This window comes from Sorex fumeus, unplaced genomic scaffold, assembly GCF_029834395.1.
Source record: "Sorex fumeus unplaced genomic scaffold, SorFum_2.1 ptg000007l, whole genome shotgun sequence".
In the NCBI taxonomy this organism is placed as follows: Eukaryota; Metazoa; Chordata; class Mammalia; order Eulipotyphla; family Soricidae; genus Sorex; species Sorex fumeus.
Window position 1 is genome coordinate 59,147,991 of NW_026606064.1, and position 20,201 is coordinate 59,168,191.

Genomic DNA, 20,201 nt, shown 5'->3' on the forward strand with positions numbered 1-20,201 from the left:
TCACCTACGAGATGCTCGGATTTCTTTGTTAAGAACCTGAATCAACGGTTTGATGCTCTTCATGTTCCTGGAGTGACCAGACACCACTGGGCCACACTAGCACGGGACAGGGACAAATGGAGACGTTACTGGAGCCCGCTCAAGCAAATCAATGAACAACGGGATGACAAGTGATGACAAGTGATTACAAGTGATTTACAAATAATTAAATCAAAGAATACAGTACAAAGAGCATGGCACATATGGCTATTAAATATGATTCAGGTTGTAGATACTGTACCTCTAGAAACGTCACTGGAATGTAATCTATGTGGATGGTGCTCCCAGTGCTTCTTGTTTCTCTCTCACAGGATAGTAGATGGTGGGTCTAACTATCAATGAAAAGCATCAACATGAAAAACATTTATCGGGGCTGCAGCAATATTACAGCAGGTAGGGTATTTGCCTTGCATGTGGCCAACCCAGATTCGATTCCCAGCATACAATATGGTCCCCCAAGCACCGGCAGGAATAATTCCTAAATGCAGAGTCAGGAGTAATACCTGTGCAGTGCCGGGTGTGACTCAAAAAGAAAAAAGAAAGAAAAATATTTATTTATATGAGTGTGTTGTGAGTAGGTGTATGCATGTGTGTTAGCGTATGCTATACAACACATTACTAGAAGTTACTAAAAAAATAGTTTTTTTTGTGGGGGTCACACCTGGCAATTCACAGGGGTTACTCCTGCTCTGTACTCAGGAATTACTCCTGCTGGTGCTCAGGGGACCATATAGGATGGTGAGAATCAAACCCAGGTTGGCTGCATGCAAGGCAAACACTCTACCCACCGTGCTATCGCTCCAGCCCCCCAAAATAGTTTTGAGAGTCATAGAGAAAGAACAGGCCTAAATGTGCATGTATGTGACTGAGCCCAGCTTGAATCTCCTAACTTCATGGTCCCTTGAGCACCTCTGAGTGTAGTTCTAGAAGCCAGCAAGTGCTGCCAGGTCTGAAAATCTCTTGAGAGAGAGAGAGAGAGGCCCCGCTACTCTTGTTAAAAAGGAGCTTGAAACTTGTTATGGTGGTCTTTAACGAAGTAATATTTACTTTTTTTGTTGCCCAGATTGGAACTCCTTATCTGCTCTTAGGGAACACCCAGTTGTGTGTCTTGATGAGGGTCTGTCCTCTCTTCTTCTACAGAACCCAAAGTGAGAAAGGTTTTTTATCTCCCCTCTCTTTAGAGCCCAGAATATGATCACGACCAGGGCATGAGCCAACTGGATGTTCTCCTCAAAAATGGAAACTGAATGGAGTACAGCAGCCACTCAGGAAAGCTGGAAATTAGTCATGGTGGCAGGATGAGATGGAGTGGGGGGGAAGAAGAATACTCTAAGGAGGAAAGTGAGCCGAATCAAGTTGCAAAGGCCAGTAGCTATATTCCTATTCTGTGTGACATGCTTGATTACTGAGTTCTCTTTCAACTTCTCTTGTGTTTTTTCCCCATTTTCTGATGCTGGTCACCATTCACTAGGTTTCCAAGAAATTGTTTTTTTTTTTTTTTGCATAGCTTTGCTGAAGTCAATTTCATTGTTTGCAATCAAGAGCACTAAGTAATATGTGCAGACTTTCCTGGGGAGCTGAACTTGGTATGATTTGCCTACTCCTTGAGTCCCATGTAACTAATATTTATGAATATAAATAAAGAAGTAAAGAAATAGGTAAAGAGATAAAAAAAATTGCTTAGGCTATTTTTCTACTAAACAAGCACTGTTTAACAAGCATTGCTCAGGGACAGCAGAATTTAAAAAGTGAGTGTTTCCCTCTTCGAAACAGATGACCATACAAACCATGGCCTGTGGTCAAAACCACTATTCTGTGATTTTTTTTCTCATGTCCTATTTGTTTCCTGCAAACTAGCACTTATGAGCACTCAATATTATTCATCTGAGGGGTTTTATATTTATTCAGAGTCCAGGATCAAGATAATATACTCAATATCTGAAAAATATTCCCACATGGCCCCTCCCAGAAACCAAACGCTTATGCACATTAAGCTTTATTGACTTTAAAGGCTTTGTCTGCCAAAATGAAAATATTAAAGTGCCCTCCCATCAGGTGAGATGCAGTTTTATTAAGACAGTGGGTACAGGGAAATAGCAATTGTTAAAAAATCATTTCAAAGAAGCAGGGATTATTTTTTGGCTTCTGAAGTGGGCATCCCAATTTGACACTTATTTACACAGTTGGCCTTTCAAGAGGGCTTGTGTTCAGTTTGCATTTTCACTGAGAAAAAAAGATCTCATTTCTCGAACTTAGGAAGTGGTTTCAGCAGTTGGAAAGACCTCAGACAGAGTGTGATAAGCAGGCTTGGCAAGACCGGAGGTTCTGACAATGCATCATGCCCCGGGGCACCTACCGACAGAAGCGACCATCCAGAAATGACACATCTCAGGGACTAAGGAGAAGCTACATAAGCCTGGTCAAACAAGAGACAAAAAGCAAAGAAATCACACTCTCTATTCTTTTAGGTGTAAAGCTGTTTCTTGTAAACCTGCGAGAATTACATCAATTCCTAGTAAGACTAAATACATCTGAGGTAAAAGTGAAAGAATGTGTCTCCAGTTCGCAAATACGCAGCTCTTTAGTGAACACTGTACATGTGTTATCAGTAATGCACAGCCAATAGCCATAGCTTCCAGAGAGATAACTGGTCATCAATGGGGACAGCCCCTGTCTGACTCTTTTTCTAGGCCCCTCTTCTCTGGATCTTTCCCACACATTCTAGTGGTATGAAGTATCAGTCTGAGACTCAACCCACTGAAACCCAGTCATCTTAGACCATTCCTGTTCACTGGCCCCCATATTCCAGGCAGTCTAAGCTTCCACCAGTTCTATTGCAAGCTCTTCTCTGACCCCACAACACAGTCCATGCTATCAGTTTTTTTAAAAAAAATGTTTTTATTGAATCCCCGTGAGCTACAGTTATAAAACTTTCATGTTCGAATTTCAGTCATACAATGATCAAACACCCATCCATTCCACCAATGTACATTTTCTACCACCAATGTCCCTCTCCCTGTCCCCTGTCCCATCCCACTCCTCCCCCTGCCTATTTGGCAGAAAATTTCCCTCTTACTCTCCCTCTATTTATGGACATTATAGTTTGCAATACAGACAATGAGAGGCCATCGTGTTTGTTCCTTTGTCTACTTTCAGCACACATCTCCCATCCTGAGTGATCCCTCCAACTATCACTGACTTAGTGGTCCCTTCTCTAACCCAGCTGCCTTCTCCCCCAGCATGTGAGGCAGGCTTCCAACTATGGAACAATCTTCCTGGCCCTTGTCTCTACTGTCCTTGGGTATTAGTCTCATGTTATGATGTTTTATAATCCACAAATGAGTGCAGTCATTCTATGTCTATCTGTCTCTCTCTGACTTATTTCACATACATGCTATCAGTTCTAATTAGCAGGCTGTCCTGATGGCCTCATCAATTTCCAAACTCTAGCCTTTCTTTCCTAGTCAACGTGGATCTTTCTTGCATCTCTAAATTTGGGTCCCTTGCAATATATGTGCTTAGTCTACTGCCTTTAACTGAAGATCAACTGAAATACACAGAAATCTCTCCTTTGCGACAGCAGGACAAGACCATTTATAATTTCTTCTCAATCAAAAACGAATTTTTATCCATGAACACATGTTCACATGTTTGTAAGGTTTTATTTCTATTCTTTCCTTTTCTTGCCCCTCATTTACAGTTAGTATTGATAGAGAAAGAAATTGTGGCCAAAAGGGAGCTCTTGGCCCCTGACCTAGTGCTTGCAGCAGTGGAAAGGAAGGGGGATGCCAGTTCTCCAAACCCAGGACTTCCTCTGGGTCCTGGAATGGGCGTTGTGCTTGCCTTTCTCGCCTCTCTGGGAAGGGGAAGAAAGGAGGAATTTAGGATGCTACCCAGGGCCTCATCCGGTGACACTCAATTAGGGCCTGTGTCAGGCAGTCAGGGGAGAGACGAGCCTAGAGGCCCAGGGACCAGTCTCTATCCCTGCCCCAGCTCCCCAGTGCTGAAGATAGGTGAGCAGTGGTGGGTGCCCCCTGCCAGGGCTGTGACAGTCAGGGAAGGCTGGAGCCATGCGGCCATGGCTCCTGTCCCTGTGTGCCTTGCTCCCTCCTGCCTCCTTTCAACCCCAGGGGTCAGATGCTTTCACCAGGAGCCAGACACTCAACAAGTCTCACATCTGGGGCTGGAGCAGAAGGTCACCCACAGGGACCAACTTTTGCATATGTGGAGGAACATGCCTTTCCTTCGTGCCCACAGGCCTATTTGCAGATTATTTAAGAACCTGTTCTCATGCAACTGAGAGCCAGTGGCCATTTCATAAGGAGTGTCCCCTCCCTGAGAAGATTGCAAGACCTATTGCAAGAGGTCTGGGGCCTGGCCCTGTTCTTGTAGGCTGCGTGTGTTTATTCTGGTTCTGGGGGTAGCCATCCCCTAAAGTTACTTTCCCTTCCTTCTTCTGCTGCTTCCTCTGTCTTGGGCCCTGGTTTTATTTTTATTTCTTTTTTTTTCTCTTTTTGGGTCACACCCGTTGATGTACAGAGGTTACTCCTGGTTCTGCCCTCAGGAATTATTCCTGGCAGTGCTCAGGGGACTATATGGGATGCTGGGAATCGAACCTGGGTCAGACGCATGCAAGGCAAACACCCTACCTACTGTACTATTGCTCCAGCCTCAGGGCCCTGGTTTTAGGGGAAGAGAATGAACCGCCCCCATCCTGGCAGCTACTGATTACCAACACATTCAGAAGCCTTTTAGTGTGGAAGCTCTCACCCTGCCCTGTCATTTGGACCCACGCTCATCATTGTGCCTTTGCCTCCTTCTCCTGCCCTCCTCCTCTTTTTATCCTCTTTCTCCTCCTCCTTCCCTTCTCTTCTCCTTTTCTTCCTTCTCTTTCTCCTCCTCTTCCATTCCCCCTTCTCCTCCTTTTCCTCCTTCCCCCTCCTTTCTAACCTTTTCTTTGCATGATAGTAAGAGAGGCATTTGAGGACCACTGAGCTCTAATACACAAATGCTGTATTTATGAACTTTTCTGCTCCTAAGGGATCTTATTTTATGCTCAGTGCTGCTTGAATACATAGTGTTGGTGCAGCAAATTTACTGAGAGTGACTTAATCTTTAGCCTGGAATCTTTCTATAACAGTTATGGAAAAATGTGTTCTACATTCACAATTCTTCTTCCTGTACCAACTATTTGTGTTTTGGCTTTTAAGTAGAGGGCAATTGTCACAGTAATCATTGATGTATGCTGCTGGGTCGCTTAAGTCCACAAGGAAGGCAAAGCCCAATGTGTAGTGCTCTACTTTGCCTGAGAGCTGGAGATTTTGTTTGTTTGTTTGAATGAGTTAGATGTGGTTTCAAAAGTTGACTTAGCTTACCACTGAACAAACTTAGACAGCTGAACTCTCACACGGAAGAGGGTTATGATGGTGCTAGGTTAGAGGGCTGCAGAGATAATGCATGACAAGAGCTCAGCATGCAGGCATGTGGAGAAAGCTCTGGAGATTGCTAGCTATCACAGAAGAGCATTTTATAGTGTGGACGCTGGTGTTCACAAGTCACAATCCTGATTATATAAATATGTATATGTATCATAATAGTATATATAGTTTATATATAAAACTATCAGGAAGTTTGTAAAATATGTACATTGTAAAACATTGTAAGTAGGTATGATTATTCTAAATTTTGCAGTGCTTAATTAAGATATTAAATTATAATTAAGATTTCCTTGCAAGTTACAATCTCAGCTCTGTGCTTCATTTTATCTAGCTATAAAAAGGGATTATAATACAGACATGGTTGCCTGAAAGATCTGTTGTGAAGTTTAAGGCTTAAGTGAGGCAATGAACGTAAAAAACCGAGCATATGGCCTGACCTGGCCCAAAGTTAGTTATCAATACTACAGAAGCATTTCCTCATAAGAGCACTCATCTTTTCCCTGAAGGCCTTAAAGAAATGTGATAGGATCATATACTCTGCTCTTTTGAAACAGTGATGTCTCTGGTTTCCATGTTTTTTGTTCATTTTTTTGAGTTTTGCTCCTCTGAGAAAACAAGTTCTACACTGCTACTGATAGGTATACTTTTGAAGTGGATCTGTGGTCAGCACCATCTAAACTTCAGAATAAATTCTAAACCTCAAATCCTCTTTAAGTGCTTACTGACCCTTAAGACCCACGCATGTGGATGTTCCCATCTGGTCCTGAATGAAGTTCAGGCAAGAATGAATGTCTGATTAGATTTGCTTGGGTAAAAACAACAAAACTGAATATCTACTAGTTATTTGAGGGTGTGGAAAGTGAGTAGGGATGACTTTGAAGTTTGATGTACGGAAATCAGCAGGAAGTGACTTTCCAAGAACCAGAAGCTGGAATCAATGACAAGAACTAGGTCATGGATTACATTACAAGGCTTCACAGCTTTTGTTAACATTTCCACAACAATTTCCTCCTTTGATTTTCTTGACATCTGCCCCCATGATCTCTTCCTAAAACACTGGAGTGAGAGATATATATCTTCACCTCCAGAAGAGGGTTTGTTCTAGCTGCCTCATTTGAGGTGGTAGTAGTGATAATTTTTATTGTGGATTAAAAAGTATCTCCCAGGGCCAGAAGCTATAGTACATCAGGTAGTGTGTTTGCCTTGGAAGTGGCCAGCCTGGGTTCAATCTCTGGCATCTCATATGGTCCCCTAAACACCACCAGCAGTAATTCCTGAGTGTAGAGCCAGGAGTGTTCCCTGAGCATTGCTAGGTGTAACCCCAAAACTAAATAAGTAAACAAAATAAAAAGTATCTCCCAGTAACCCTTTACTGGCATATATATTTGTGTGTGTGTGTGTGTGTGTGTGTGTGTGTGTGTGTGTGTTGGAGGGCGGGGGGTACCAAAACAGATCAAAGTGCAAGATACATTAAAAATCCTAAATTAACAAAAATACTCAGAACACTGAATGGATATTTAGATCTTATTTTTAAGATAATCCTCACTTGATTTTTTAAATTGAATCACAGTGAAATACACGGTTACAAGGTTGTTCATGATTCGGTTTCAGTTATATGTTTCAATACCTATCTCTTCACCTGTGTGCATTTCCCATTACCCCAGTTTCCCTCCGCACCCCACCCCTGCCCCGCTTACCTCTCACTTGTCTCTCTCTCTCTTTCTCTTTCTCTCACTCCCTTCTTCTTTCTTTTTGACAATATGGTTTGCAGTACAGATACTGAAAGATTATCATGTATATACCTCTACTTACTTTCAACACTCAGTTCTTGTCCAGAGTGATCATTTCTAACTACTATTGTCATGGTCATATTAGTCCCTTCTCTATACTAACTGCCCTTTGCCCGCACCTATACTTGTGGTAAGCTTCAAACCCATGATCAGTCCTCCTGGCCCCTGTTTTGGGACTTTGGATATTAGTTTTATACTATTATATACATATGTGTGTATGTGTGTGTGTGTGTATATCGCAAACAAGTACAATCATTCTATATCTGTCCCTCTGCTTTTAACTCATTTCACTCAACCTGATACTCTCCATGTTCTTCTATTTGTAATCAGATTTCATGACTTTATCTTTCCTAATAGCTGCATAGTATTCCATTGTGTAAATTTCTTGCTTTTAATCTTTAAAAAATTATTTTACTTATTTGGAGGGGGCTCGGTTTCTTCCCCAGTGGTGCTCAGGTTCCTGGGATCATTCCCTGTGATACATGACCCTGTGATGTGGGTTGTCCAGCGCCGGGTTCCCACATGTACTACTGCTCATGGCCATTCATTCTTGAGATCACCAGGGCCCCATCCAGTGGTGCCCAGGGTACAGTGAAGTGCTAGAAATTTGGGTCTTGAATATTCCAGGCACTTAGTCCAGCTCTTCAACTCTATTTCTGGCCCAACCATGACTTCAAGTAAAAAGTAACTTGACATGTAAATCCAACACTGGCAAGATCCAGCACTAACACACATGGCAGTCATGTTCAATGAGAGCATGAAGAAAAAGAAATAATTTTCTGCTAAAAAAAAATTAACCTGAGCGGTAGGGCATTTGCCTTGCACACAGCCAACATGGCCGACCCGAGTTCGATTCCTCCGCCCCTCTCGGAGAGCCCGGCAAGCTACCGAGAGTATCTCGCCCGCACGGCAGATCTGGCAAGTCACCCGTGATGTATTCGATACGCCAAACACAGTAACAATAAAGTCTCCAATGGAGACGTTACTGGGCCTGCACGAGCAAATCGACGAACAACGGGAGGGCCTTTACCTTTACCTAATTTGAGACGAGAGATAGCTCAATGGATTAGAGTGAAGGCTTTGCATTCAGGAGGCCCAGGTTCTATCCTTTTTCTTTTTAAATTTTTATTAGTGAAACACCATGAGGTACAGTTGTAGACTTACAAATTTTGTAGGAATTACTGCTGGTGGTGCTTGGATTTCAATTATACAATGATCAAATACCCATCCCTCCACCAGTGCCCATTTTCCACCACCACGGGTCCCAGTATCCCTCCCACTCCCCATCCCCCACTTCTTACCCTGCCTATGTGGCAGGGCATTCCCTTTAGTTCTCTTTTTCCTTTTGGATGTTGTGGTTTGAATCTATCCTTGGCACCACATGGGCTCTCCTGAGTTTTACCAGGAGCAACCCCTGAGCAACAAGACAAGGGTAATCTCTATGATCAATAGCATGGTCCCAAAACATAAACAAAAATTAATTTAAGAAAGCATGTTTTACCTGGTGTAAGTAAACATTTCTTACCTTGTGATACACTGAAAAAATATAAGCATTCATTTTCACTGTGTCAAATGAGTGCTTTTTTGAAAGGGAGACTGAACTCTCTTGACTGAATGCTCTCAAGGCCCTCCCTCTCCTAGCCTGCACACATGTGGAACTGTGGGGAGACCCAGACAATGAATATCAAATTGCAGAAAATGCATTTTGTAGCTCATGCTTTTTTCTTTGGTCTTTCAAATTGCCGCTATTTCTTTTATCTTTCTTCCAAGGACTTTTTTTCAAACAGAACTTTATGTGAATATGCGTTGTTCAAATACTCTTTCCTTTAGGTACATCAGGCCCTTTTTCAGGAACTCATGGCCCTATTGGAAGGATAATTGTTTCTGAAGTTGGAATTTGAGACTTTTTATGAGTCAATGTCTGAGAGACATATCGTGTGTGTGTGTGTGTGTAAACATCCACATATTTAATAGTACCTTTAAAATATTGCATGACTACATTTAAAATGGCTCCAAAATGATTCTATAAATGATAATATAAATTAAAAATGCAAACTTAAGGCAAATAACATTACCTATGTCATAAATAAGGCTAGTGTCCCTTTTGTCATCATGTCTTAAAGAAAGCTCAGCACGTTAGAAGCCTCAGCCATGATTCTCACTTGATCTAGATTTAGCTGGCTCTTCAGAACTTTCTTTTTTTGGGGGGGAGGGGATCACACCCGGAAATGTTCAGGGGTTACTCTTGGCTCTGCACTCAGAAATTACTCCTGGTGATGTTTGGGGGACAATACGGGATTCTGGGAATCGAACTCAGGTTGACTGTGTGCAACGCAAACGCCCTACCCGCTGTACTATCGCTTCCGCCCCTCTTCACAACTTTATTATATGTGAAAAAATGCCTCTTAGAAGGCTATCACTGTCACTGTCATTGTCCTCCCATTGTTCATTGATTTGCTCGAGTGGGCCCAGTAACATTGTGAGGCTTGTTATTACTGTGTTTGGCATACGAATACATCATGGGTAGCTTGCCAGGCTTTGCCCTGCCGGTGAGATACTCTTGGTAGCTTGCTGAGCTCTCTGAGAGGGGCAGAGGAATCTAAGGCGGAGGAATCAAACTCGGGTCAGTCAGCTGGCCACATACAAGGAAAAAAATGTTTAAAAGATATGTACATTGCAAAATACTGCTTATAGGAGTGGTTGCTCTGAATTTAGCAGGTGCTTAAAGAAAGTTGGTTGAGCCTATTGTGCAAGCTAGCAACACCCTTCTCTTTTTAAGAGTTTCTTATTAAAGAGCCTCTTTCAGTTTCCAAGGGTCCTAAGCCTATTTTATTTTCATCTCCCCCGTCTTTTCCCATTGTTACTGTTGTGATCCTGAATGACTGGAGTTGTGCATCTGGTTGCAGTGTGCATACTCTCAACCATGTGTCTGCTGGAAGTCATGCCCTCCCCCCCATTTTTTTTTCAGTGCTCAGGGTCTACTACTGTCTTAATGCTAGGCGCCACTCCCAGCGTTGCTCTGGGAATCAAGTTTCCCTAGTATACAACCCAGGGTTTCTGCATGCAGCAAGAGGTGTGGCCCTTAGAGCTATCTTACTGGTCCATCTTTAGTTCTGGTGCTCGAACACATTATCATTGCAATGCTCATCAGGGGTTGATGTGAAGTTCACACATATGCTCACTAGGGTCACACTCCTAACTGTACTACTGAGGAATCTTTTCATTGAAGTTTTCAAAGGGATCCAAGTATAAGTAGTTGATCTTCTGTGTGGGGTAGACTGTCTGGGTTTACCTCCTGGCTCTGTCACTTACTACCCACATGGCCAAGGACAAGATTGTCCTTTGTAGGAGTGAAGGATTAGTAGATGAGTTATTGCTGTCAAGGGAGTCTCTGCTGAGCCATAGCTTGTCCATCTTGTGAAATACAAATTGGAAAATACTTCTGAATCTAGTGATGAAAGGAAATTACAGGTGGGATTTACTTCAAAATGACCAAGGGGCAGGGTGAGGAACCAGGTTTCTAGCTTGACTCAAGGATGTCCATGAATTCACAGCTGTGGAATTTAAAATTTTTTTCCTTTTGGTCACACCCAGCAATGAACAGGGGTTACTCCTGGCTCATGCACTCAGGAATTACTCCTGGCAGTGCTCAGGGGATCATATGGGATGCTGGGAATTGAACCCAGGTCGGTCGCATGCAAGGCAAACATCTACTCGCTGTGCTATCACTCCAGCCCCAGCTGTGGACTTTGAACAATGAGCACACAAAAGTTTGTTCTACTTTACAAGTAAAAAACTTTCATCAAAAAATGGGGAAATAAATGAACAAAAACTTCTCTAAGAATACAAATGGTCAAAAGACACATGAAAAAATGCTCTACATCTCTAATCATCAGGGAGATACAAATCAAAACAATAATGAGATATTGTTTTTTTGCACTCACTGTTGGTGGGAATAGGACTGGTCCAAGCTTTTTTGGAAAATAATAGAGCATTCCTCAAAAAACTAGAAATTGAGCTTTCATATGGCTCAGTTTTACCACTCTGGGAGTCCAAAAACACACTACAGAAATGCCATCTGCACTTCTATGCACGTTGCAGCACTATTCACAATAGCCAGAATCTGGAAGCAACTCGAGTGCCTGAGAACAGAGGACTGGATAAAGAAACTATGGTACATCTACACATTGGTAAACTAGGCAGTCACCAGGAAAAACAAAGTCATGAAATTTGCTTACAAATGGATGGACATGGAGAGTATCATGCTAAATGAAATGAGTCAGTAGGAGAGAGACAGACAGAAAATTATAGCACTAATTTGTGGGATAAAAAAACAAAGTCTGAGACTATTACACAGGGACAGTAGAAACAAGGTTCAGGAGGACTGTCCCATGGTTGGAAGTTCGCCATTAGTTGGGGAGAGAAGGAAGTTAGATTAGAAAAAGGACCACTATGGCAATAACGGTTAGAAATGATCACTCTGGAAAAGAATTGAGTGCTTTAAGTAGATAAAGGGATATACATGATAACCTTTCAGTACGGGTATTGCAAACCATGATGCCCAAACAGGAAAGAGATGGAGAGCAAGGACAAGAGGGAGAGACATAGAGATATACAGAGAGAGACAGAGAGAGAAACACAGAGAGATAGAGACAGAGACAGAGAGAAGAAAAGTGACTGTCCTGCTACAGAGGCAGACTGGGGGTTGGGGGCGGAAGAAGGGAAACCGAAGATATTGGTGGTGGAAAATGTACACTTGTGAAGGGATGGATATTAGAACATTTTATGACCGAAACCCAATCATGAACAACTTTGTAACTGTGTATCCATGCTGATTTAATAGAGAGAGAGAGAAAAAAAAAAGAAAGAAAGAGAAAGAAAGTTTGTTCTATGTCCTCTCTGCTTTTAGACATATTTGCAATGTCCCATAACTTGAAAATGAGCTTCTGAAATTTCACTTGGTATGTTGGTGTGGTTCTTGTTTGTTTGTTAGTATTTAAGTTTTTGTAAAGGAAAAAGTCCCTCAGTCTTTTGAGATGATGAGGGGGAAGTATTAACATGGAGATTTGAAGAATAGCGATTGTCTGACTCATTCAGTCCCCGTACCCAAGCATGGTTGTTCACAGTGGACAGGGTATTTCCCTGTCTCATGAAGACCCAGAGTGACTCATAGAAAATCAAGCATTTGCATCTAACTGTTATGGGCATTGATTATCAAAGCTGGACCCAAAGGCTAAATGAGGAGAGGCGATTAAATGATACCTCTCCCTGCACCAGCCCCCTTTAAAGGTCAAAACTTTCCTCCATAAAAATTTCCTTTCCTTCAGGAAGCCTCCGCCATGATGTCACTCTACACAAAAACTTTTTGGGGACATTTCCTAAAAGTACACTTAGTTCTTTTGAGACCATCTCGGAGATGAATTCGGTCCAAGCAATCACCATCAACTTAGATGGATAACATGCCTGAGGAGTGGGGGTTTGCTGTCTACTTCATTGCTAACAACATCTTCATGGCTGACCACCTGGGTCACTAGGCCATCTGTGTCACTTAGGTCCAAAAGTGCACAGACTCACCATATGACTATTTTCTGAAATTCCAAATCTGTGATAGGAATGAATAAATGTAATAGTACTCTCTCTCATTTAAAAATTTTTATAGACTTTGATTTTAGTGAGAAAAGTCAAGTAGCAATTCATAATATCATGAGAAGAATGGTGATTGTTAACCTATGATTTACTTAGAGACTGAAGGAATAGTAACCCCATCATAATCATTGCCTTTACAAGTCTAATCCCTACAAATGATAAATGGATAGTAACAGATGGCAGTGACCTCCTACAACTTTACCAAGTATAAGATCAGCCCTGACTGTCAGCTGACCAGAGATAGTATCTTTATTAGAGTCATGAACAGACTCTGGCATGCTTCCACTGGTCTAGCGAATACTTCCTTCCTGATATTTATTGGTAAATATGCCCTAAATTCAACCCCTAGTACCAATGACCCCTCCCCCCAAGGACTGCCAGGAGTGATCCCTGAGCACTGTGCCAGGTGCTGCATCATTCTCACTACCCCCGTATATCCCTCACCACACACACACACACACACACACACACACACACACACACACAAACACACACACAAAACAACAACCAAACAAAAAATCTTTCCATCCTGAGTTGAGTGTGATAACACCAGTCTTAACATCAGACATACCTATCTATAGCAATTTGTTGTAAAATAAACATGGTGCATTGGGGACTGAGATGGAGAAAAATCAGCAGGCATATGTATGCTTCATATTACCTACCACTTAAATATTTTTATGGTTTGGGATAGATACAGAGCTTAGTGGGCTGAAATCATCTTTTGCAGTAGAAGTTCTGGCTTCTATACCCATCACCAAATGTTCTCCTGAGCCCCTCTGGGAGAAACCCACCAACGTAGAGCTGAGGACAGTTCCTAAACACCCCCAGGGGTAACCAAAAAAACCACACAGAAGGTTATAGAAAAATATGTTTGTTATTGATTATGCCATTCAAAAATATTCTAAGATCTAGCCCAAATACCTTTCTCAGATCATACCTTTAGTACTCATGCATGGTATGGGAAGAAGGTAGAGGCCCTAATATCCAACTTAAAAGAAAGGAAGAGCCACGCTCGGTTCTAGATGGATTGGCAGTGTGAGGAGGCAGACTAAGGGAGCTGCTGCTGTTCTCTTAGCACCATTCCAGAGTGAAGCTGAAGAGTGTTGATGAAAAATTTAACTGATGCATCTTTCAACTGATTCACTCTCTAATTAATGCACCCTAAAGCTATGCACCTGGTCATCTGTTTTGTAAATAGGAATATATGAAGAAGGAAGGATATATGTAGATTACTGAGCAGGGTTGAGGAGGGATTTTGAAAAATCATGATTCAAAGACTGCATGTCTGGGAAGGAGGGGTGTGGGATGTGGATAGATAAGGGGTACACACACTAATTATATTAGGCTTTGCATCTCTAATTAATTCTAACTTACTAATTATACAAGAACAGCCATGGAAGAGACACAGAACAGCCAATGGACTGGATGACTTGACCAGTAGATGCTAAAGAGCTGCTCTTCTTTGCTGCATAATGGGTTCATGGAATAAAGAATATGATGTGAAGGCTCTCCCGTTAATCGTCGATTTGCTCGAGCGGGCCCAGTAACGTCTCCATTGGAGACTTTGTTGTTACTGTGTCTGGCATATCGAATACTCTCGGTAGCTTGCCAGGCTCTCCGAGAGGGGCGGAGGAATCGAACTCGGGTCGGCCATGTTGGCCGCTTGTAAGGCGAACGCCCTACTGCTGTGCTGATGAACATAGCATATTCATCTAATAGCATGCACTCCTTTTCACCATTGCTGATGCAGTCTATATCACTACAGAAACCCTGCCAGACACAGAACCAATTATGATCTACTGATATGGTACCATCCTTTCAAGACACCAACCCGTCACTTGGTGGAATGTTGTTTAATCAAATGCAATTCATTGTGAAAGGCCAAAAATTCACCATGTTTATGGCTAAATGTACCTAAGGTTATGGGATTGTCTTTCTTGCTGATAGAACTTTGACTAAACTTGTGTGGGAGATTTTGGTTTGGTTTTGGGGGAGGGCCCACACCTAGTTGTGCTCATGGCTTACTACTGGCTCTGTGCTCACGGATCACTCCTGTGGGGCTCAGGGGATATGTGGTGCGGGGGATCAGTAGTCATGTGCAAGCAAAGGCCTGACATATGCAATTTGCCATTCCTCCATGAGTCCAATTTCAGATCTTTTCGGGTTGAATATTGCTCTCTTCAGAAAGTATTTCATTCGATTCCTCCAGGAAGATGATATCCTGACCTGGCCACTTTATTTGTATTTATTCATTTGTTTTTTGTTTTTTTGTTTGATTGTTTGGGGGAGCAGATCCAGCAATACTCAGAGCTTATTCTTGTCTCTATGCTCATGTGCCAGGCATTGAACCTCGGTCAACTGCATGCAAGGCAAGTACCCTCTCACTTGATGCTCTTTTGAGGTCTGGCATGTGTGTGTGTGTGTGTGTGTGTGTGTGTGTGTGTGTGTGTGTTCATGGGGTTATGGGGTTAAGATTAATTTCATTCCTTTTTTTTTTTTTTTTGCTTTTTTGGGTCACACCTGATGATGCACAGGGGTTATTCCTGGCTCTGCATTCAGGAATTACTCCTGGTGGTGCTCGGGACCATATGGGATGCTGGAAATTGAACCCAGATTGGCCACGTGCAAGGCAAACACCCTACCTGCTGTGCTATCACTCCAGCCCCAATTCCTTTTCAACTGATGCACAAAACTTATCTCCTGAGCTCCTAAATGGGGTTGTTCAAGCAGAGGTTAGGCAACCAGAACTGATGGAGGTTTCTAGATCAACCACAGAGTTACTGTTGGCTTCCTCCCTACTAATTTTGTTTTGGTTTTTGCTTTGTGTGTGGGATCAAACCCAGGGCCTCACACATCCAAGGCAAGTGTTTTACTACTGAGACAGATGCCTAGTCCTTGGTTTCCTTCTACCTGAATTCATAGTTTTACTCTGTTCTTGTGGGAACTTTCTCAGCTTCCTCTTCCTTTTTTCAAGGGAGCTGGTGGGGGCCACCTTATCAATGCTCAGGATAACTCTTGTTTCTGCACTCAGGAGTTACTCCTGGAATTGCTCAGGGGACCATATGGGTTGCTGTGTGTAAGGATTACCCACTGTTGTATTATAAAAGCTTATCCATTCATTTCAAATATTAAGTTTTATATTTTATCTAAAACTTTTAGGTTTGGGCCTCAGGATGTGGCTCAGTGGTAAAAGTGTTGGCCTTGCATGCATAAGATCCAAGTCCAATATCTGACACTGCAAAAACAAAGAAAAAATGCTGCCCAAACTGTTCTAGAGTCTCAAATATCTTTCTCTCACTTGGCACGTACTTCCCAACTGAGCAGAAATATAAGGTTGATGCTTTTCCCAAGTTGCATGCAAATGTCTTCTCTTCCATTAAGCCCTTAATTTACATTTTTTTTTTGTGCCTGCCTCATCACTTAGTTTAGAGTTGTGCACTTGGGAAGGACTGGTGAGTTTACTGAGTTGTCTTCTTAAAGAGGAAATTTTGTTTACTGTCCTTGATAAGTAATATTATCTGATGTATTCCTTATCCTTAAGCTAAATGATAAGTAATATTATCTGATGTATTCCTTATACTTAAGCTAAAGTTCTCCCTCTCAAGGGACTGGAGTGATAGTACATTGGGTAGGGCTCTTGCCTTGCATACAGCTGACCCTCAGGTTTTATCCTTGGAATACCAGGTGGTTCCCTGGGCACCACCAAGAGGGCTCCCTGAGTGCAGAACCAGGAGTGAGTCCTGCGCAAACTCCAAAACAAACAACAGGAAAAAACTTCCCATTCAACTGACCAGAGAGATAGGACAGTGAATAAGAGTAACCCGGGCTAGGTCCCATGCACCAATTCTCTGTACCTCGTGTGGTCCCCCAAGTCTCATCGGGTGTGATCTATGAGCATAGAGCCAGCAGTAAGCCCTGAGCACAGCCAGGTGTGGCCCCTCTCCCAAAAGAAAACAAAACAAAGCAAAACAAAACAAAATTATCTTTCTTTTAAGTCTAATAAAGAACCTCATCTCAGAGATGCTAATTGTTATTTTTGTGTGTGTGGCTATGGAGAACAGTAGGGTTTTCCTTTTTGAACACCACTGACAGTTTCAGGCACCTGGATAATGTACATGGAACTTTTTAACATTGTTTCTTTCCTAGGTTCAATCACCTGTTTCCTCTATGGGAGAAAGCTTTTTCTGTTTTGGCTGAGACTTAAAACTCTTGGGGTGGGGTGGGGTGGGGGGGGGCATTTCTATGTTACTGAATGGAGTCTGCTAGGAATACAAACTTTATTTCCACCAGAGCTTCTTGCTGAACCCGTGCGTCACTGGCCTCCCCCCCCCCCCCCCCCCTTCCCGGGCATAGCAGCTCAGGTGGCCCGTGCGAGCAGGCAGGCGACTGTGGCTCTGTGGTCAGACCTTTACAAGAGGTGCATCCATGTTCGATGAAATCGGTGAAAAGCTGCAGCTGGGACTATAGTCATTCACCGCTGCCACTTCCTGCCTTCCTGCTGGGCCCTGTGCTTCTCTGGGGCCTCTAATGTGGGGCGCTTGCCTCCCATCTTCCCAAGGCAAAGAGTAATCCAATGGGGGGTAGGCCCTTTATTTTCTTTCCAGAGTTAATTATTTCATAGTCACTCATTAACGAGCACTGGACCTAGTCTTGTGGCATTAGTCAGGCCTAGGGTTGCTGTCAGGTATGCAGAAACTTGTGCAAAGATAGAGCTAGCAAGGCTGTGCTGATAAGATGCTTCTCTGCTTTTGCCCATTCAATCAGATAACCAGGCAACAAGACAAAGTACAGTTCTTTTATCATGCTGAGATTTCTGCTGGTTCCAAGAGGACTAGGACAAAAGATGCAGGTCCTGACTGCCAGAGAACATCTTCTGACATATATCTCAATGGTCACGGTCACGGTCATGGTCCGCCCGTTGTTCATCGGTTTTGCTTGAGCAGGCCCAGTAACGTCTTCATCGTGAGACTTATTGTTACTGTGTTTGGCATATTGAATACGTCACGGGTAGTTTGCCAGGCTTTACTGTGTGGGAGAGATACTCTCAGTAGCTTGCCAGGCTCTCTGAGAGGGGCGGAGGAATCGAACTCGACTCGGCCGGGCCGACTGTGCACAAGGAAAACGCCCTTCTGCTGTGCTATCGCTCCAGCCCCATAGCTCAACAGTAATTCTTATTTATTTATTAGTTGGTCACACCCAGTGGTGCTCAGGGATAAGTTCTGGTGCTGCTTAGATAACCATATGCTACGGTGTGTTCGGATGCGGATCGTGATCTCCCTTTAATGACAAAGAGACTCTAGAGACTGCGAACAGCAAGCAGGGTTTATTGCAAGAATGACTAGCCAGGGTCGAGCCGCCTACACAGACACGCAGGTCTGGCAGGATGGGCAAGACCCCGAGCTTCTTCAAAGGGGATCTTATATAGGCCTTCACTGGCCATTACAGCAGAGCCCATGCATTTCATAGCCAATAGATTTGTAACAACCCATACTTTCCATACCAATCCATTTTAAAGTACATCACTCCTTAGCCTATAGTTTAAAGATCAGCATTTGCGTCAGGGCTTAGGAACGTCCTGGTTTTTAGGGCAGTCCTGGGTCTTATGAGAGACATCTGGTTATCTGGTCTGACCCCTACCTTTCTCGTGACTTGCAACTTGGGGCACCTGTATCTGAATTCCTTGCTCAGGGGCAGAAAAACCAGTTATTTTGCAATGCGGGTTCCTGTTAAGCTAAGCTAAATTAATTCTAGTGGTCCATTTTGGGACCGTCCTCACACAGCGCTAGGGAGAGAAATGGGGTCCAGCTGTGTACAAGGTAAGCACCTTATCCCAGCATTATCTCTAAGGATCCAGAGCAGCAATTCTTTTTTTTTTTTCTTTTTGGGTCACACCTGGTAACGCTCAGGAATTACTCCTGTGTCTGCACTCAGGAATTACTCCTGGCAGTGCTCAGGGGACCATATGGGATGCAGGGAATCGAACCTGAGTTAGTCACGTGCAAGGCAAATGCTCTGCCCACTGTACTATCACTCCAGACCCAAGGACAGCCTCTCTCTTGACCTGTCAGGATGATTTTGATTTTCCTCTTCGACGCTTCGCTTCCACAGCCTTGTCTACAATTGCAGGTGGTTGCGTGGGGCCCATAAAGTAGATGCTTGGGGCACATGGAGTAGGTGTATCTTGCCCCAGCCCTTTCCACACTGTGGTCAGGCCTCTGGGAGAAGTGGGGGTTGAGGGGAAGTAGCTTCTGGTCAGTTGGGGCCATTTTTAGCTTAGTGTTTAAACTCATACAAATGCTCAAAGTAAAGGTATGTAGAGCTTCGGCTGGACATTTGCTTGAAGAGTACCACTCTTAAGAGTCAAACACTAAAATAAATAAAAGAAACCAGGAACGATTGGGCATGACAGAATCAAATCTTCAGACTCACCTCCCAAACTTGAAGTTCTCCATCCAGGGAAGGTACATAGGTAAATGGAAAAGGAAAACATATCCAAAGCAACAACCTATTGGTGCCTGCAGGGACCCCTCGGAAAGCTCACCTGTCTGATCACAGAAAAGCACACTCTCAACACTGGAAACATCCCATGCCCTGGACACATCACGCTGTTACTCTGGACTGAATTTTATGTCCTCTTCTGCTGGTGCACACCTTTCTGCTCTTAGTCTACAAGATCTGCATCTGAAAGGCGACCGAGAAGAAGCCTGATAACCAGGGTTCAGGAGAGCGACTCTTCAAGAGTGCTCCTATTTCCTCACTCTAAGTGCTCTCAAGATCTCAGACACTTGCTTCGGTACTACACACTGCTGGTTATAGAACAATTCTCAGGTGAGAATTGCAACAGGTTACCCATCACTGAGGAAAATATGTGCCAAAAAAAATTCAGTGGTGTTTCATCAGTGAGAGCTAAATTAAGAACATCCAAAACCAAGATCCTGGGTGACTTGACAAATAATTGGTGCCCTCTAGTGATGAGTCTTTAAAATGCAGGTTCAGTGGGCACCAAGGCCTTCCATTGCATCCTACTAGGAAAGAGCCATCGTCTGATCAAAAGAATTTAGCTAGCTTTCCTTACATAGACATCTCTCTTGGGGCATTAACAAATTGGATTCTGGGGGGCTGGAGAGATAGTAGAGCAGGTAAGTTGCATGCTGCTGACCCGGTTTTGGTCCCAGGCACCACACATAGTCCCCCAGTCATGTCAGCAGGGATCCCAGAGCACAGAAATCAGAGTAAACCTTAAGCACTGTTGGGTGTGGACCAAAACTCATAAATAAATTAATTA